Source organism: Sorex fumeus, unplaced genomic scaffold (genome assembly GCF_029834395.1).
Source record: "Sorex fumeus unplaced genomic scaffold, SorFum_2.1 ptg000083l, whole genome shotgun sequence".
NCBI classification, from domain to species: Eukaryota; Metazoa; Chordata; class Mammalia; order Eulipotyphla; family Soricidae; genus Sorex; species Sorex fumeus.
This window is the reverse complement of record NW_026606140.1, coordinates 8,307,398-8,313,320: the sequence shown is the minus strand read 5'-3', so window position 1 is coordinate 8,313,320 and position 5,923 is coordinate 8,307,398. Positions and strand designations below refer to the sequence as shown.

The 5,923-nt window shown below is 35.5% G+C and overlaps 1 pseudogene; it reads left to right on the top strand.

The window, feature by feature from the left end:
* The first annotated feature begins 1,099 nt into the window (after positions 1 to 1,099).
* LOC130039205 (uncharacterized) lies at positions 1,100 to 1,196 on the top strand (annotated as a pseudogene).
* Positions 1,197 to 5,923: the final 4,727 nt, after the last annotated feature.

Genomic DNA, 5,923 nt, shown 5'->3' with positions numbered 1-5,923 from the left:
GGATTACATGGCTCCAGGGGTAGTTCGTGGGTGTAACACTTAGCTACTGGAAGATGGGGGATCTGGATGAGGAGTCCCAGTCTTGATCCAAGCAGCCTTGGATGTCTGTGCCCCGGGTCCCGCACACCTGTTTCCTCTGCCAGTTCCTTCATGCATGAGGCTCCTTCAAGCGTGGTGAGAGTGGTCTTAAGCATACCTATGGCTGGTTCCAGAGGTCTTCAGCTGCCGGATCTCTGCTCGGGGTGGTGAGGGAAACTCAACTCACCCTCTCCAAGGGCCCTCAGTGAGGAAAGCCAGGTGCGGGGTCAGGAGACTGTCGTTTTAGACATATTTGGAATTAATTTTAGATCGAAAAGTACACATCATTCAAACTGCTGTATGTGCTTAGCAATAAATTATTACACACTTGTTCAATCACCTAAGAAAACCCACTCTGCTCAGAGAACTAGATTTTTAATTACAGGTCTGTTTTGCCCATGTGGTATGACTGAGAATCACTATGAGTAGATATAAAACTCACTATACACACAAAGATGCACACAGGTTACTTTGATTCATCTGTGTTGTTAATGTTTGTTGGCCATTAAACTTCACTGAGACCCTTTTTTCTGTCCTTTGCAGGAGCCTCGTGAATCTCACCTTCCGTTCAAGTTGAGCTTGTAATAATGTGGAATGAAATCATCAATATGCTTCTCACCTCTTCCTTCAGAAGAAAAATCCTACTTACATTCAAGGTGGTCAAAGTGCAGACAATGCCATCCACCTTTTTCTGGAGATGTACACGGGACCCAGGTGAGAATAGCAAAAGCTTTATTTTAATGGTCTTAATGAAGGTTTCAGGGAAGGGCATTAAACAAGACTGATTCACCATCTTCCAAAAGAATTAATTTGCAAAACTGATGCCCTGGGTATGGTAAAAGATAATATGGTAAAAACCATATTTTTCCTTCTGGATATTAAGGTTCTAAATCTATAACTTCAAGCTGCTTTGAAATACATTTCTTCATTAGGAATCATTGTCTGCCATAGGAGTGAGTAAGGACAACACTCAAAGAAATCAGAAGAGAAAAATAGGGAAAAAAATCAATTCTTATACTCAGTTTGGCAACACATGTACTAAAATTGAAATGATACAGAGATTAGCTTGGTTCTTACACAGAGATAACATGCAAACTTGTAAAGTGCTCCATGTTTTTGTTGCAAGAAGAATTAACAGGGCTACTTTAAGCTAAGACAAGCACCACAAGTACTCCAAATTTCTACATAAAGATAGCACAAATCCTCATCACCATGATCTCTCTCAATGTCAATGCACCAAAAGCAGCAATTCAGAGGCACAGGATGGCAGGATGAATTAGAAAACTCAACCCAACATTCTTCTGCCTGCAAGAAACACATCGGAACAATCAAAGCAAACATGGGCTCAAAGTAAAAGGCTGGAAAACAATTCTTCAAGAAAAGAACACCTCCACAAATCTGGAGTGGCCATACTAGTATCAGACCACATGGAATTCAGGCTAAAGGTTATAAGAGACATTGAAGGTCATTTCTTAATGATCATGGGATCTGTACATCAAAAACAACTCACCCTCCTCAATGTATATGCTCCTAATGACAGACCAGCAAAATACTAATAAACAACTTCTAATACACTTAAAGAAAAATATTGATAGCAACACAATACTAGTTGGAGATTTCAACACTACTTTGTCACTTCTCAATAGATCAAACAGATTAAAAGTCAGAAAGAAAATATTTTATTTGAGGGAAGTAATGAACAACCATTGGCATAGAGAAGAAATAAAAGAGGAAATAAAAATTTTCCAGAAACAAATGAGAATGAGGAGCTACCAGAACTTGTGGGACACAGCAAAAGCAGTGTTAAGAGGAACGTTTTTAGCTCTGCCAGAAATCATCAGGAAGAAAGAAAGGGCCTACAAAAATAACTTACAGCTCAAGATTTTGGAAAATGATCAACTAAAGGAGTCCAAACTAGGCAGCAGGAAGGAAATAATAAAGCCTGGAGCAAAACTCAATGAGTTAGAATCCAAAAATACAATCCAGAAGACCAACAAAAGCAAGATATGGTTATTTGAGAAAATAAATAAGACCAATAAACCACTAGCAAGACTCACAAAGAAACAAAGAGAAAAATACTAATAAACGAATCAGAAATGCAAAGGGGGACATCATAATAGAAACTACAGAAATCCATAGGATCATCAGAGATTATTTTGAGAATCTTTACAGCAGTAAATAAGAGAATATTGAATAAATGGATAAATTACTGGATTCCAATTACCTCCAAAGTCTGAACCGAGAAGATTTGGAATACTTGAATCTATCACTACCAAGGAAATTGAAATATTAATCAAAACTTCCCCCAAAACAGGAGCCCAGTCCCAAATGGATTCACTAATGAAATATTTCAAACCTTAAAAGAGGACCTGCTGCCAAAATTTTTTAAGATTTTCCAGAAAATTGAAGAAATAGAAATACTCCCAAACAGTTTCTATGAGGCAAAGATAATCCTGATACTCAAATCAGACAGAGAAACCACAAAAAAAGAAAATTACAGATATTTCCTTGATAAATACAGATGCAAAGATCCTTAATAAAATAACTGCAAAGAAAATCTAGAAACTCAACAAATGATCACACACCATGACCAAGAAGGTTTATTTTGGGGATGCAAGGATGGCTTAACATTCTCAAGTCAATCAACAGAATACACCATCTCAATGAAATAAAGATAAAAGTCATATGATCATATCAATAGATGTAGATAAAGCATATGATGAGATCTAGCACCCATTCATGATGAAAAACTCTCAATGAGAGTTAAAAGTACTTTACTCAATATAGTCAAAGCAAACTACCACAAAACCACACCAGGCATTATTCTCAACGGGGAAAAACTAAAGGCTTGGAGCAGAAATCAATGAGCTAGAATCCCAAAATACAATCCGGCACAAAACAAGTTACCCACTCTCATCACTCCTATTCAATATAGTACTTGAAGTACTTGCCATATGATTTCAGTAAGAAAAAGATATCAAGGGCATCCAGATAAAAAAGGAAGAACTCAAGCTTTTACTATTTGGAGATGACATGATACTATACTTAGAAAATCTCAAAGAATGTACAAAAAAGCTCCTGGGAACAATAGATTTGTTTAGTAAAGTAACATACTGCAAAATCAATATCCAGTAGTCCATGACTTTCCGGTATACTAATAATGAAAGAGAAAAAAGAGGTAGGAGAAAAGCAATCCCATTCACAATAATACCTCAGAAAATCGAGTATATTAGATCAGTTAAGAATGTTAAGGATCTATACCAAAAAAACCCTACAAAACACAACTTCACCGAATAAAAGAGGATATGAGGAAATGGAATCACATCACATGATCATGGATTGAGAGGATTAACACTGTCAAAATAGCAATACACCGCAAAGCACTATTAAGATTCAATGCACTTCCTATAAGGATACCCATAACATTTTTCAAAGAAACACATTAAACACTCTTGAAACTTATACACAACAATAAACTCCCATTAATAGCTAAAGCAATCTTTGGAAAAAGAAGATGGGATCACCTTCCCCAACTTCAAACCCTACTACAAAGTCATAGTAATCAAAATAGCATGGTATTCAGATAAAGGCAGGTCTCAGATCAATGGAATATCGCCAAATATCCTGAAGCTGACCCTCAGATTATTATTAACTAATCTCTCATAAAGGCTCAAGAAATATGAAGTTCAGCAAGGAAGTCTCTTCAGCAACTGGTGCTGGGAAAACTGGACAGCAACATGCAAAAAAAAAAAAAAATGAACTCAGACCTCTTTATAGTGCCAGGAAAAAAGTCAGATCAAATGAATTAAAGACCTCAATATCATACCTGAATTCTTAAGATATATGGAGAAAAATGTGGGAAGATCCCTCCATGACATTAAAGCTAAGGGAAACTTCTAGAATGAAACACCACTGAGCAAAGAAGAGGAAGTGAAGATAAACAAATGAGACTACATTAAACTAAGAAGTTTCTGCAACTCAGAAAAAAATAGTGACCATGATAAAAAGACAGTCCACATAATGGGGAAAAATTATTTATGCAATACACATACAATTAACCTCAAAATTCTGACTGCTGTATCATTAACAACACTAAATAGTTCCCGTGAATTTTATTCTTCTTCACATATATTTACTCTAAAATATTTTAGATTTCCTTTTAAACCACAGGTAAAAAAAAGTAAAATTATAAGTTTTTTTAAAAATTAAAAATAACCCCTATACATAGCCAGGTGCGAACCAAAAAACAAAAAAAGAAGCAAGCAAGCAAGCAAGCAAGCAAGAAAGAAAGAAAGAAAGAAAGAAAGAAAGAAAGAAAGAAAGAAAGAAAGAAAAAAAGAAAAAAATAACAATTAAAAAATAATGCTGTTTGCAATGCTAAGGATCAATCCCAGATCATCATACAATGGAAGGCAAATTCTCTATCACTGAGTTATATGCCTGTTCTTAAACATTTAAAAAGGTCTTATTTGATGTCTCATTGCGTTTTCTTTTTTAAAAAATGCTTTTTTAGTAGACCTGGTCGCCCCCATATCTCCTACTTCTTGACCTTTGTATATTTTACCTCTAAGACTCAGTTGTCACCTTATTCTTCCTATAGCCATGCTCTCATTTGACAAACTTTCCAAGATCATGTCTGGCTTGCTTTATATTGGCATAAAATTGACACTTTATTTTCTGTATGCTCTCACGCTAAAGGTGATGATGTTTTCGACCCTGGAGAAATCTTTTCTGGGGAGTTTTCCAGCTGTTTCTACTTGACTTCAAAATATCTAAAGGTAAGTCAACCTTTTTTTTTGCGTTTTTTTGTCACATGTGGCAATGCACAGGGGTTACTCCTGGCTCTGCACTCAGGAATTTCTCCTCAAGGTGCTTGGGAGGACCATAAAGGATGCTGGGAATCTTTCATAAAGTCTCAAGAAATATGAAATTGAGCAAGGAAGTCTCTTCAACAAATGCTGCTGGGAAAACTGGACAGCAACATGCAAAAAAAAAAAATGAACACAGACCTCTTTATAGTGCCAGGCACAAAGTCAGATCAAATGAATTAAAGACCTTAATATCATATCTGAATTATTAAGATATATGGAGAAAAATGTTGGAAGATCCCTCCATGACATTAAAGCTATGGGAAACTTCTAGAATGAAACACCACTGACCAAGGAAGAGGAAGTTTAGATAAACAAATGAGACTACATTAAACTAAGAAGTTTCTGCAACAGAGAAAAAATGCTGACCATGATAAAAAGACAGCCGAAATAGTGGGGAAAAATTATTTATACAATACCCATTAACCTCAAAATTCTGACTGCTGCCTCATTAAGAATACTAAATAGTTCCCGTGAATTTTATTCTTCTTCATATATATTTACTCTAATTTAGATTTCTTTTTAAACTACAGGTAAAAAAGTAAAATCATAACTTTTTAAAAAAAATTAAAAATAACCCCTATACATAGCCAGGTGTGACCCAAAGACAAAAAGGCAAGCAAGCAAGCAAGAAATAAAGAAAGAAATTAAAAATTAAAAATAATGCTGTTTGCAGTGCTAAGGATCAATCCCAGATCATCATAAAATGGAAGGCAAATGCTCTATCACTGAGTTATATGCCTGTTCTTAAACATTTACAAAGGTCTTATTTGATGTCTCATTACATTTTCTTTTTTTAAAAAAATGCTTTTCTTAGTAGATCTGGTCACCACCTTACTGCCTACTTCTTGACCTTTGCTTCTCTTGTATATTTTACCTCTAAGACTCAGTTGTCACCTTATCCTTCCTATAGCCATGCTTTCCTTCGACAAACTTTCCAAGATCATGTCTGGCTTGCTTTAACTTGGAAAAAAATG